The sequence below is a fragment of the Tiliqua scincoides genome, chromosome 3 (genome assembly GCF_035046505.1).
Source record: "Tiliqua scincoides isolate rTilSci1 chromosome 3, rTilSci1.hap2, whole genome shotgun sequence".
In the NCBI taxonomy this organism is placed as follows: Eukaryota; Metazoa; Chordata; class Lepidosauria; order Squamata; family Scincidae; genus Tiliqua; species Tiliqua scincoides.
The window spans coordinates 168,359,912-168,374,911 of NC_089823.1; the positions used below are offsets into that span (position 1 = coordinate 168,359,912).

The 15,000-nt window shown below is 39.7% G+C and overlaps 1 protein-coding gene across 1 annotated transcript in view; it reads left to right on the forward strand.

Annotated features, from left to right (window-relative positions):
- EBF3 (EBF transcription factor 3) overlaps positions 1-15,000 on the forward strand; it is a 193,885-nt gene that overhangs the window by 12,418 nt on the left and 166,467 nt on the right. The gene's annotated exons all lie outside the window — the stretch shown is intronic.

A 15,000-nucleotide genomic window follows, 5' to 3' on the forward strand; every position in this document is an offset into this window, starting at 1 on the left:
AAATTACTTCAGCAGTGTTATGAAAGGAAAAATATACTTTGGAAAAAGGAATCATAAGATTGGTGTAGTCTTTGGGGAGAATCAAATTGCATTTCAGATTTCTAATAATAATTTGTTTGGGATTGAGGCATGTGTTCCTAGTTTATGACCTAAGTTTGCTGCTGAGTAGAATTTTTGGGTTGCGTTGCCTCTTCAGCATCACAGAGTATCATAGACCTGTTAAATTTGTGGGTTAGTTTACCATTTCCCACATGAAGTGTTATCATTTGGCTTAAAAATTGCATGCAATATGCTTTACCTGATCTTTTTGGCATATGGTTACATGTACCAGGTTTTGAATAGGAATATTTGTCCTGAGAATATCAAGCAATGATCCAAACTGGAATGGTGATCTTTGGCTATACATTTATTCCACTGGAAACAAAGATCCTTTTTGAAATCCTTAGAATTGATTTTTAAATGGAACAGATTATAAAAGATATTCGTTTACTTTAAGGATTATCATTTGACTCCATTAAAACATTTTAAATAAAGTAATGAATTTACATTTTAGCACATTAGTTTAATTTTTTTAAGAGCTTAACATTCGCCACTGTGTAAACTACTTCTTAAAATCAATCCCCCCAATAGTGTTTTATGTATTTTAGCTATTTTAGATTTTTCCCTTGAAGACAATTTTTAAAAAGTAGTTCTTATAATTGCAGTGATGTATTTTTGGATAAGAGTTTGTCTTTTTTAAAATTATGCAATCTGTGTAACTGATACAGTGCACAAAAACAATACTATAAAGTAACTTTAGCCAAAGGGATTCCTCCAAAAACAGTGTCTATGGGAAATTAGATTGTCCCAAAGAAAGTCAAATAAAAGAAAAGGCCTATATTTTTATGTAGGAGTGCTGAAAAGGATGGGAGTATCATTTTCATAGTGGAATAATGTTTTCTGGGAAAGCACAAAAGCAGATGTTCCTCATTAGGAACACCCATTGTCTACATATCACAACTATGAAGAGATAAATCTATCCTATTTCACCCATACATTCCAATGGCTGTAAATGATTACAGGATGCCGCTGTAACTGCTAAACCAAAACCACACTGTGTGCTGAAATAATTCTTTTCTGCCATCATAATATTTTATTGGAAAGTATGGAAATTTCTGGTAAAATGCATCCTCTTGACTTTTCCTTTCCTTGTTTGGCTTGAATATATTTGAACTCTCAGTGTCCAACTGTTGAAAACTGAAGAGACTGATTGTGAAGGAACATAGGAAGATAGGGGTACATTACTATTACAACATTAAGAAGCAACTTGCTAGTAAAGCAATGGCAGATTTGCCTAGGCACACTGAATGAGCTTGCAAAGTATAGCTGAGAGCATGCTTGGCATCATTTTTCCAGATGGTACTATCACAGTCGTATTGCTAGTTGGCATCTCTGTGGGTAGTAAATATTCTCCCTCCCCAATAAATCTGGCATTATTCTATAGAGTTTCGAAGACTTATAATTCCAAGTGTGTTCTACTTTTCTGTATAAAAGCCAGACATCTGTTTATCCCATTTTCTTTCATACAGAGTTTGGAATAGCTTTAGTTTTTGGGGGGAGAAAAAGAAGTTTTGTCATATTTAACAGCTGCTACAAAATTTCAGCCCTGTGGGCTCTTAAAATACTTTTCAGCTGACCTCAGATTTATACATAATTGACATTGTTTGCAGGGAAAAATGCCCCTCTGTAGTTAACCTCTCATTGTCTCTGTGTAACATCTTGTTGTCTTTCCGTATGATAGTTTCAATAATTTTCAGAAAGGTGAAAATGACAAAATCATCACAGTTTGTTTTATGCTTTGGATTTCCAAGAACTAGCTTTATTTGACTTGTAGCTGAAGTTTGCTCCTTTAAAATAATTGCAGAACGGTAGCTGAAGACTGATTGGAGGGTTTTTTTTAGTCAACAGTGTTTCCTTTCACTTCCTGTCACAAAGGTCAAAGAAAACTGACCTTTGCTGGCAGTCCTAGTCACTGAATTATTCATGTGATTGACTTTTTGTCAGTGCACACAGTTGTGCTCTGGGACATTTTATTCATTTACCTCATTTAAAGAGCCTTTCTGCACCTGTTCAAGTATTAATATCATGTAATTTGGGCCTAATGCCGATTTTGCTGAACACTCATTATATTTTTTATTAGCTATATTTCCAAACGATTATGTATGATTATTACCAAGCCTTACAAACAGCAATGGGTTATTCCCTAGACCTTTACATCTTCTTGTCAGGTTGTTTTCAGAAGCAAGGAGGATAAACATTTGACCAGTCCCAATGTTTTTATTCCTACTCCATATCCAACCAGAGAACTTAAAGCTTTTCCCTTATGGCTTTGTGAAAGCATGATTAAATCCAACTCTGCAGAAGCTGTACAAATGCCAGCATTTATAAGGTCAACGCTTTTGTTAAAAATGCTATGTAAATGAGGATCTGCAAAAAGGGACATTAAATAAAATTAAATTCATTGTCTTCTTTAATGTCATTTACATTTTGGCTAAGCCCTGGCCTGTCAAGGAGGATTTTTTAAATAATTTTAATTACACATCATTTAGGGATCCAAGGTTCTCTATTCAGTAGCATTTGGATAACCTGCAAAATGGTGACTGTTTATTAACTTCTTAAATGACAAGTTGTCATTTAATCTGCATAATGCAATGAAAACAGTACAGTTTATCTGAAAATGTTCATTCTTAGGTTCCTTTAAACAGTGCATGTAATTACTGCTGGAGTATATCTCAACTGTTCTTTTTGCTTTGACTGGTTTTTAAGGTGTCCTCCTGCAGCTCAAAGGATATATCTAAACTTGTGACATTTTTGTGTAAACAGTTCCTAGAACATTATTTTGCTATGGAAGGTTGACATCGATAACAGGGATGGAGACTTGTGTAGATTAATAGATATGGCTGTAAGGGGCGTATTTCTGAGTACAGAGCATCAGGTTTGCTTTCCAGTGTGCAGGTGTGGGCATCTTTTGGATAAATGACAAGTAAAATAATATGTAGTATTCTTGAGGTTAAAGGTATATCATGTATATCCAGGATATAATGAAAATCTCTCTGAAGTCAACAGTAAAACTTCCTCTGATTTTAGTACAACTGTGTTGCAGCCGTGTTTACAGCCTGTGAAATGGCAAAAGTGAACCAAATATGAAAAACTCTTTGCTATGGCAATAACAAACTCATTACTTAAAAATGAATGTTTCAGGCTATTGAGGTGAATTTTTTTCTTTGTCTAAATTAGACTGTGCAATACAGGATGTGCAACAGGCCTATTGCGGCCAGCCAGTCATATTGCACAGCCCACCTGCACCGGAGACTTTCACTTTCACAGATTGCTGGCAGAATGAAAGCCTTGTTCCTCTGTGTCAGTGAAGAAGTCTCGCGATAAGGCATGGGTAGCAAGGAGGCAGAAATGGGTAGCAAAAATCAAGACCGAAAGGAGGGAATTAAGAGTTGAGAATGCAGAGATCTGTGATGTAGGAGGAACAGAGAAAAGAATGGGGGTGCAGGAGGAAAGAGCACTTTAGAATGCAGAGGATATTAGATATTAGAAGTGGATATTGGAAAGATCTGTTTGATGAAGAAATAAGGAGATAGCTGAAAGACAGAGGTACAGAAAGACCTGTGGGTTGGTGAAAGAGTAGCACATCTGAGAGTTGGGGGGGATGAAACATCTGTGGGGTGGGAAAACAGAAAAGGTGATAGCAGAAGAGTGGCTGTTGAAAGCTTTGTGGTAGGAGAAGAAAAGGACAGAGAAGAAAAGATGGCATGTTATGGGGAACAGAGAGAGGAGAGAAAAGGCTATGGAGTGATGAGAGAAATGGAGGAAGGCCTAGCAAAGTCAGGGATCCAGCGATTTGGGTAGTTCATTCAGTAAACTACAGGGTGTAGATAGAAACTTGGAGATATCACAGTAAACTTTAAAAAGAAAGCACTGAATTAAAACTGTAACCGCTTTTCTGTAATTAATATTGCAACATGGCCTCTTGTGTTTGTAAAATATAAACATGGCCCTCAGAGTGATTTGCGTTGTGCAGCCCTGGCCCAAATCAAGCTATCACACTTACAGTTTAAAATTGCTTAGCCTTAATTTGTAGTAATAACCACTTCTGAAAACCAGGGTGAATGAAATTGCTTAAATATTTAGATATAAGGATGCACTCTTTGCAATTGTTCTTAAACAATTTGTAATGTGTTAACCAAGTGGTTTTGCTAGTAGCTTTCCTGTTCTATGATATTTGCTTTGTCACTGAAGCCAAATACATTTGTATTGCCACTAGTGGAAGTAATATGTGAAGGAATAATAGTAGTGTGTTTGTGTGAGAAAGGAAAAGTGGGGGAAGGGATTTAAGCAAAGCTGTCAAAAACTATTCTACAAGAGGTATCCTGATACAAACCATCCGCTGCTTCTGTTAGAGCCTTATCAGGTGAAAGGCAAAGATACTGCCAGAGCCTGTAATTTTGTTAGGATGCCTTTGATGAATTGGATTAGGTTATGGAAAAATCTTTTAAGCACAGAGTTCTGGTACACATGCATACAGGAAGTAAATATTATTTATCAATGGATAATTAAAAAAAGAAAGAAAATAACATTTAGCTGTTGTAATGAGATAGTTCCAGTGGTAAAATTATGGCAATTTTTAGAAAGATAATTTCAATTAATATCTTAGTTTTTTGCAATTCCTCTCCCCTTCCATAAACGATTAAAAAAAAAAAAAAGATGCAACAGTGCTCAGTTACTTTTGTGAAGATTGTGAATAATTTATTAGACATGGGAACCCAAGGGGTTAAGTGTGGCATTGGGAGACATGTTTGCAGGAGATGGAAATTCCAAGCTCTAACGATGGAAATTGTCACTGCAGATGCCAGGAAGTGATTGACAACCAGGGCTACAGGAAGTGAAAACTCAGGGAGCTTAACCTGTACTTGGCAAAGCTTCCAGAGCTTACACACTAAGAAAATGAAAACCATTCACCTCAGTCAGGCTGCCAGAATACAAGCTCCTCTTGTTTGTTTATCTTCATAGTGAATCTCACAAAAAATGTTTGTGGTCAAAATTGTTTTGAAAAACCTTATGTAATAAGATGTTGATAATTCCATTGCACTGGAATTGTTAATGTTTTGAAAATAAACATGATTACAATTTTGAAAATAATGAAAGGTGAAGAATTTTACAGATCACTGGTGTGGCTTTAGGGTTTTCACTGAAATTCATACCTGTGCTTTCTAGCTGCTTTAAAGATTAGAATTTAATGTGAATTTGTTTAGTGTTTTGGTTAATTAGTCTAATTGATTCAATGTATGGTCATTCAATTCTGGTTATTGTTTTCTGTTTATGAAATACTTATTTCTCTTAGAAAAGAAGAAGAAAAAGTCCTTAAATCATGAACCACATGTATTTAGTGGGAAAACGACGTGCTTTCTGCAGTTTACATATTCTCGTAATTTGGGGCTAGAGGAAAGTGCTTCCTCCGCTCTGTATATGCACGTATATGTGTAGACATATGCTTGTGTACTACACACGGACAGAGATAAATACACATACAGAAAGACAACTGTTGTCAGATGATGCATTGCATATTATGTACTCCTAGCATTGCAAGCAGATGATTGGCACGGTCACTTTGCTGGCTGTGAAATGCTTAGAGACAACTCTCTGCTTTCTTTTAAAAATGTGTATCTCTATCTATACAAGAAAGCTGCAAAGTTGTCCTTAAATATTTCCCGGAAAGCAGAGTCACCAGATACAGTCATAATCTGCTTACTGTGCCAGAAGTATATAAAATAAACTGCATCGTCTGACAACAGCAGTACGGATAGTGTTGTGTTCTCCCAATAGCTAGGAAATGAGTTTAACATGTGTGGAAAGGAAGAGGCTTACATTTGTGTTGTTGTAAGACATGTAGCATAGGCTTGGGTAGCGGAAGAAGTCGGCTCCAGCTTGTCTATAGTGAAAGACGAAACACGGTTACACATCTGGTGAGAAAGAACAGTTCTTTTGCCGAGACAGCTAGCGCTCTCTCTCTCTCTCTCTCTCTCTCTCTCTCTCTGCTGCAGCTTGAAAGAAACTATTTTGATAGAAACAAAACCATGGGGGCTGGGAAAGCCTATCAGCAGTATCAGCCCACTAAAAACCTCTGAGCTTAACGATAAAGGACTTGGAGCACTATTAGAAGTGGGATGGAGTAAAGTTAAGAAACCTGACATATAATCCTTGGAAAGTGCCTAACCGGGCACCTTCATCACTTCGTGAATGTTTCTGCAGAACATTAAAAGTATTTTGAGGCAATCATTAATCTACAAGTAAGTGATGTTACATAACAGGCTCACTTTTGGATCAGAATCGTGTGAATGTGGTGTAACTGAAATAGCGTAGGTTGACTTAGGGCACAATCCTATGCATACTTACCCAGAAGTAAATCTCATCAAACACAATGGGGTTTACTTCCAAGTAAACAGGCATAGGATTGTGTGTACACACACACCCCACTTTTCAACAAAAACATTCACAAAGCAGTTTACAGACAAAATATGGAAGAATGATAATTGTGTGTATGTGTTATAGTCATGACAGTTTTGCTTTGGTGACTTGTAGCTGTACAAAGATCCAAGTTTATCAGTAGTTGAGTTTACATGCAGGAACATCTCTTAAAAATAAAACAGAAAATTTCTCTTCACTCTCATTAAACCATAGAGTGCAGTAATACCCAATCCTATCCCCTACTTTGGGCACTGATGCAGCTGTGCAATGAAGGCATGCACTGTATCCAATAGCGGTGGTTGGGAAGCAATCAGGAGGTATCCTCAAGGTAAGGGAACTGGTGTTCACTTACCTCTCTGTAGGCCCCCCGATGGCCTATGGGTTTCCTTGGACCTATGCCAGCTCTTTAGCTTGCGTAGGTCCATTGAGAGTAAGGAGGCAAGGTGGGCCAAAATTAGGAGGACAGGATCTGGCACGCACATTTGTCACTGAGCTCTACTCCCCTCCAGCCCACTCCCAACTTGTGTCCTTCCCCTTGATGGTCATATATTTGATATAGGTCTGCATGGAAAATAGTGTGACCCAAGAGACTGCAATGGAGAAAAATTGCACCCGTTTCTGTGATTACACAGTATCACAGATTCTTGTATCCTGTGGCCATCTCCGACCAGAAGCGTTTTGCTGGCTTTTGAAACAGATTTTTCTGAGACAGATTTTTATAGAGCCAAATTATTATTTTTTGAATTGTTGGAGATGATCATGGGCAAAGCGTACACATTGCAGGTCGCAATGCAATTTCTCATTCCACCTTCAGTGTTCTCACAAAAATATCTGTTTCCAATCCTGGGTGATTTCATAACTGGAAAAAATGTAGCTACGATCATAGAAATGGCTGTAGCTGTCTCCATGTGCCCCTGGTTCTAATTGATACTTCTCCATGTAGTTGTGAAAGTACATACATGTAGAAACAAAAGCCCTCTTGGTTTGCACACATAAACAGGCTCTGTGTTGATTTTAAATGACTGAAACAATTATTTCAGAATGAATCTTCATGAAAACAGTGACTGATGACTTAATCTGAATGTATAAACCTTTTATAGACAGCTGCAGCCTATACCAACATCAATGCTTGCTGACTCCTCATTTGGAATTTGCTGTGTTTTTTTCTGAACATCTGTTTAGGATCGAAACCAAAGTACAGAGTTGCAAATTTGTGTAAAAATTTACACTACAAACTAGGGCCAGGATCACAAGGGCTGTGTGCATGCAGAGGGGCATCAGAGCCCTGCACCCTTTCAGGAAGTCATCCTCTGCACTAACAGCTTCTGGAAGGGAATCTGTGGTATGCAGAACAAGGAGCTGTTGATGGAAAGCTGCAGTGCTCACAGGGAAGGACATGCTCAGGGGCAGTTTAGGCCTTCACGATGGTTGATAGTTGCCTCTGGGAATGCATGTACCCCCATTGATGAAGGGGGAGAGAGGGTGGATGAATGAGCAGGCATCCCCCAGCCTCCTCTTTTACTTATGAACAGTGTGACGTACAGCTCCCCCCCCGTCCATTCTAACTCTATTTTAAATGAATGGGATTGGTGGATACTGGGAACCAAGTACAGTACTGTATCCCCTACTCATGCTCATTGCAAAAAGAAGCAGGATGTAGCAGGGAGGTTGAATGCTGCAATTTGCTATTCATGAGTAAAGGGAAAGGGGTGGTCAGGCTCCAAATCACCTCTTCCTGCCTGCTTGATGCTTCTAATTCGGAGCTGTGATTATCTGGCGCTTGACAGCAGTACTGGAAGGAGGTTCCTACTGCTTTAATCTTCTTCTGACTTGCAATCCTCTTCTGACTTGCTGGCAGTAGTGTCCAGGAAAGTGGCAGCTCGGACAGGGCAGTGGAAAGGTGGGCTGGGGGACTGTTTGCTACCCCTCCAAGGGTGCTACTCCACAAATTTCAGGTCACTTCGTGGCAGGGCTGTCTCCATATTTGTATAAACTTCCTAACAAGCCCTTTCGAGCCTGATCAAGTCTATGTAGTGTGTTTAAAAATTATTTTGGGTTGTAAAGAAGTAGTAAGCAAAGTTCTGCCCTCTTTATATACTAATATTTTTTCTGAATTGTTGTTGGATTTTAGTGTTAAAATTCTAGCAGTGATGTCAGAGTGAACATATAGAACTAAAGTATTACATGCCAGGCTATAGGATTACATAAATTAAAAAGGTAAATAATAAAACTACGTAATTTCCCTGAAATTACTCTCAGAACGAATTTGCATGAGCAAGAAAATCATGTGGTGTTATATTTGCTGGACTTTACCCATTCATAGTGCAGGTGGGGGTTCGCCCCCAAGTTTCAGTGCTCCTACATTTTTAAAACTCCTTACAAATGGAAAAGTAGCATGACAAGAAAAGAGCTAGACTAACCTTTCCCATGGCTTGCTACATTTCTTTTTCCTTCTTAAAAAAGTTAATGAATGAACAGTCAAACATGCAAGTGTCTCACTTGCATCTGTAGTGGTATATGGTCCAGCAAGAGCTACGATTCTCTTGTGTCATTTGACTATCTGGGTACAACCATATCATTGTGTTTTTAGGCAGCACTAGTTTCCTTCAGCATGCAGTTACAATATCCTGTGAGATCTGTGCTACACTGCAGCTCCAGTGTGGGGGGTTCATACTGCAGTGTGGTGTTAAGGTTGGACAGAGGCAATTTTTAAGGCAGTTGAAAGTTGTGTGACAGCAGTATACTATCCTGTGATCTTCACATGCATTTCTTGTATCCTGTGGCCATCTCTGGCCAAAGGCATTTTGCTGGCTTTTGAGACCAGATAGATTTTTCTCAGTGTTCGAGCCAGATCGTTTTTGTGTTTTGGATTGTTGGAGGTGATGGTGGGAAAAGTGTGCGCACTACAGTCCACAATGCATTTCTCATTCCACCTTCAGTGTTCTGAGAAAAATATCTGTCTCCTATCTTGGGTGATTTCTTCTGCATACTTTCTGGAGCAATGTTTGTCTTTTTTCTATGTTCTTTTTGTGAAATAGTACCTCATTCCTTCCCAATCTGGATATGTCAGGGTGTTGGAAAGGAAGATGCAGACATGGTCTAAGAAAATTGACTTATCTGAACCTGTGTAGCTTTAGGGGAAAGGCACTATGAGATTCAGGACAAATTAGTAGAGCATGCTTAACTGTTAAATCTGTGATAGATAGCCACTTAATGATGGTTGCTTAGCTCAAAAGATGTTTGCAGTGCAGTCCTAACTTGGGAGGCCAGCAGGCCTATCCTATATCTGGTGCGAGTTTGCGACTGAAAGCGGCTCAGTCTGGGACAAGGGGAATTCCTCTTACCCTGGGGGAGCTGCTGCAGCTCCAATGGGTCTACTTGGAACTGCACCACCTAAAGAGGTGGTGCAGATCTGAGCTGCCGTAGTCTGCCCAGGAACTGGGTCAGGATCCAGCACAAGTGCCGGGTTCAGGCCCCCCCACCCTCCCTCCCCCCCGTAGGCTGGAGTGTGTCCTTGCACCAGCCCTGCCGACACTAAAGGAGGCACAGATGTGCTTTACAGTGCAAGGGAATTGTGCCAGGCCAGTGCAATCTCAGGATTGCGCTCTTAATTCCATAACATACCAGCATAGACTGAATTTTAGTGCATATTGCCAACATTTTTTGATATGTTTTCGATTGTATCCTGTTAACCTTCTGCTTGTGTAAAGGGTCTTGTGCTTGTGAAAGTGACAGTGTGAGGTTCTTGTGAACAGAATCTGAATGAAACTTTGACTTGGTTTAATTCTTGTTCAACATGTTGCAAAAGATGTCACAAATAAAATTGTCAGCATTTCATTGTGCAGTTTTGTCTGCAAGCTTTTGTGCAACCTTGTGCCATATATCACAAAATCCTCCCACGTTTCCATGCATGCTCTTTAGGATAAAAACCTGTAGTTTTGGGTGAACGGGCAACCAAACGACAAATGAGGTCCAGTGTGAATAAGTGTAAACTGATTCATAGAGGCTCAAAACATCCCAACTTTACATATACACTGAGGGGTCTGAGCTGTTGGTGATGAATGAGGAAACAGATCTTGGCATCATGGTAGAGAGCTGAATGAAAAAGTTGTTCCAGAAGTGATGAAGTAGTGATAAAGAAAGCAAATTTTGTGCTAGGAGTCACTAGAAAAGGAATCAAGAATAAGGCTGCAATCCTACATATGCTTATCTAAGAGTAAGTCCAGTTGAACTCAGTGTGACTTACTTTTGAGTAGACATGCATAGAATTGCGCTGTAAGGCTGCAATCCTATTTACACTTATCTTGATCTAAGCCCTATTGACTATAATTGGGTTTACTATAGATACCTATAGTACCTGAAATTTTTGCCAAGTAATCAAGCTCCAATTATCACTTCGCCTTATCTCCAGGTCAATCAGAGGGCAAAGCCTTTCAACTCTGAAAAGTTTGGTTTCTCAAGGGGAGACAGGCGCCAAGTTTCTCAAGCAGCAGGCAGGCACAGCTCCTTAGAAGCAATTTGTTAACCTTTTATTCTCCTTCCTTCAGCTGCAGCCTGGTTCTGCTTTGCAAGCATTTACAAAGGGTTGTAAATATATGCAGCTGCATCTCTCTACTGTGAATTGAATTGCACACTCCCAGTTATGTGTTATGGGTTGTATGTTGTACGTAGAGCTTCTGGCTTAACACACCAGGCACCTTAAAGGTGGATTTAATTCCTGGTTCTCCTGCAGTGGTTCCCAACCTTTTTCACTTGCATATCCCTTGGCAGCCCATTTCCATAAATTGTACCCTTCATATTAGCAAAGTGTTTGTAATAAATAATACAAGCCCTCATCTCCTCTCTATGAAAGCCCAGACTTCATGTATTTATCACAGTGTTTTCTCTTTTTATCTGTTTGAAGAACAGAAGACTCTGCCTTTGCACTGTTTTGCACCAGAAGTGTGCTGAGAAATTGTGGGTGATTGATCACTTTCCATATTATGTTTCAGCTTTTTTACTATGCTGGTTTTCAATCACTGGTTCATACATGAATTGATGACCAAAAACTAGCTATTGGTGGGGCTTTCACAGCCAGCTAGCTACTTCCCTTCCTGCCTTGCTGGTCCTTGCAAGGCATTCCTGTCTTGCAAGGCATTCTGGAGCATGGCCTGCCTTTTTCTACCATTATTCCAGTACCGCTAAAGGTCCTGTTGAGTGTCCCTGGGAATACATGAATACCAGGTTGGGAACCACTGTTTTACTGGTATGTTGTTTACAGTGCACTTACTCTGATAGTGTTTACAAAAAGGTGGTGAAGACCAGAATTTAAAAAGAATAAAAATGTGTCTTATGATCTTTTACTATGTTTTTAATAAGTTAGAGGCTACAGTTCTTAGGTAACAATTAGTGGTGGTTTATTTTTCAGGATCTGGCCTCGAGTAAAATCAGACAAAACTATAGTCAGACACCCCCCTAAGTTTAACCCCTGACTTATCCAAGGGTCATAGAAAATTCCATGATTGTTGGCTCAAAACCTGCCCTTGACTTATCTGTGGGATTGACTTATAGGCGAGTATCTGCGGTACTTTTGAGTAGACAAGCCTAGGCTTGGGCTGTAGCAGCCCAATCCTGAGCTCCCGTGGCACCAAAAACAGCTGCCACCGGATCCTGCGTGCCGCAGGCTACCACAGGCGGCAACTCGGGAGAAAGGGATTTTTGTCCTCTTCTCCTGGGTAAGGGAGGTAGCCCCACAATGGGGCTACTCAAGCTACTGCTGACCAAAAGGTTGGCGGTCAGATAAAAGCATTCGTGTAGGGCGCTGAGCCTCACGTGAATGGACAGAATCAGGTGGAGCAGAGCTCCACCGGACCTGCCTCCCTCCCAGCTCCCTCCCCTGGCACGCCTACCGCCCACCCTCTCCCCACCTCCCTCCTCCCCGTCATGCTTCCCAGTCACTGGGACCTTCTCAAGGTATGGGAACATGTGTTCCCTTATCATGAGGTTGCATTGTGGCCACACCGAACTTGGAAAGTTGGATAGGATTGGGCCCTCATTCATTTATTCACTGATCTAAGTTCTGTCTCTAATTTTTTAATATGAATTTTATATTTAAATTTTTTTCTGGCCCGCAACACTGTGCCAGGTATTTGATGTAGCCCTCTGGCCAAAACGTTTGGAGACCCCTGATTAGAGAATACCAAATCATTGAACCTATGGAGAAAATGGGATTGGGTTCCAGGAGACGCTCTTCATCATACACTCTATGAACTTTATGAACATGAATCTTAACTCGAAGTATATGGGAATGGTTGGTAGTAGGGGTTTATCTACATCTCCAATATCTGATGCTTCCTCCTCTGTTACACCTTGATGCGTTGACAGTTGTGGTGTTGGTGATTGCGATTTCTCTGTGCTGGCTATCCCTCAACTTGTTGAAAGTTGCTGGTCCAACAGTGGGGCCTCAGAGATCAGCAGTGGAGAGGGTGTTGCTTCACCCATCCTCTTCCTCCACCTCTCTTGGCTTGCCCTCAGGTAGCCTTCCAGAGATCTCTCATCATCAGATTCTCATCATCGCCAAGACTGTGAAGGTTCAGCTGAAGTCCCCAAGATGGTGGGGCAAGTCTGGAAGTGGACACAAATGTGTCTGACAATTCTCCACGGGCCCGTACCAATGCCTGTTTGATGCAGCACTATCACAGTATTAGTGGACAATGAGAACAGAGTCACAGATAATGAGAGCTGGGGCAGTTCTTCCCCTTGCAGATAAACAAATTTGCAGATAGCGAATTCGCATATAAACTGATTGTATGCTTTTCTCTACTACTTGTGAGCTTCCCAAAGGCAACTGGTGGGCCACTGTGGAAAGCAGGATGCTGGACTAGATAGGACTTTGGTCTGATCCAGCAGGGCTTTTCTTATGTTCTTATATGTGTACCTGTACATGTAAGTATTGATTGTGATCCAAAGAACTCCCAAAGTCATGCCTATGACCTTGGACACAACCAGTGCAATTATTGACATTTTGTGTGTGTGAACCCCCACCCCAATCTCTGCAATATCACTAACTGTTTTTTGAAAGTCCCCCCAGTTTCAAACATAGCTTGCTATGTAGCATGGTGGCCTGTTCAAGAAATCAGATCACAAATCCTGAGTGTTCAGGACTAGTTGCACAATCCTTATATTGCGACACAATCCTAGCTGTTTGTTTTGAACGTAGTTTCTTTGTTGAAGTTAGGTTTACCTTTATGTTGCCTAGTTTATTCCTAAAAGTTATCCTTTAGTGTTCTACCAGTGAGTTGGATTGTCTGCTTTACAGGGTAAAGTAAAATGCTTAAATAATTAAGTGAGAAAATAGAACAAGCTATAGTTGAATATGAAATTAATTCTGGTTAGCTGTTTTCTCTTTGGGTTTAATAAATTAAGCAACAAATTACCCTAATTGCCAAACAAAATGTTAGACCAGCTTTAACCATTCTTGACAGTAAAACACAACATAAAACCTGCTGAGAGTTATATGTGGTATTTAATACGCGACAGAGTAATGCAAGAGATTTTATGGTTAAGTATGAATTCACACCCACAGCATTTGTTTCACATTAGAAAAGGTTTGTAAATCAGATCAATATGCTGGATGTTGTGGTCTCTTAGTGGGATCTCTTATGTCATTTCTTTCTTGATATTTAGTATTGGAAATGCTGCCAAAGTGAGCTCTCTCCATCTATTTCCATTTTCTGAATGAAGCAATTTGTCCTTTGACATAAGAAATATTGGGTTAGGAAACAAGTGGCGGATTGAATTGGACATGGTGCTAGTCTCAACAATTTGAGGTCACTGGGCACTGATCTGGATAGTGGACAGAAGTCATCTTTTACCTCTGAGATACAGTATGCGCATTGGTCCTTGGCTAGAAGAATGCTCAAGGGGAAGGTAGGATGTATTTGGAAAAATGCTTTTAGGAAAAAAAAAATACCGAACAATAAGCATCATTTATTAAATTTGACAAGCAGTTTCTAAATATAACATCTTTCCCAAAAGATCATTACTTTGAACAAATAAATGAGTTATGCAAGTTAATAAACTGCTGTGCTGGTTGTAGAGTTTTCAGGCAGCTCATAGACAAATGTTTCTAGGGTTTAGAAAGAAATCTTTTTTCACATCGACTCTGAAATTAAATTATATTTTAATTTCTCTACTTAAAAGTCTCTTTCCAGCCTATGGTTAAAACTGATTAAATAAGATGCTCCAAAACAAAAAGTAAAATAAATAAAATACTAAACCAACAGCAGTTAATATTTTAAATGGCAAACCAAGCATCAGTCCATTTTCTTCAAGATTAATTTACAGCAGCCAATTCTGTAGACCTAATTGGTATAAGACTTTCTATATTTAGGAATGGTTTTGCTTACATGTGTATAGGAATGGTTTTGCTTATATATATATATATATATATCGGCTTTAGGCTGTTTGTCATTACATGTGAACCACTGTGTAAACGTCATAGTA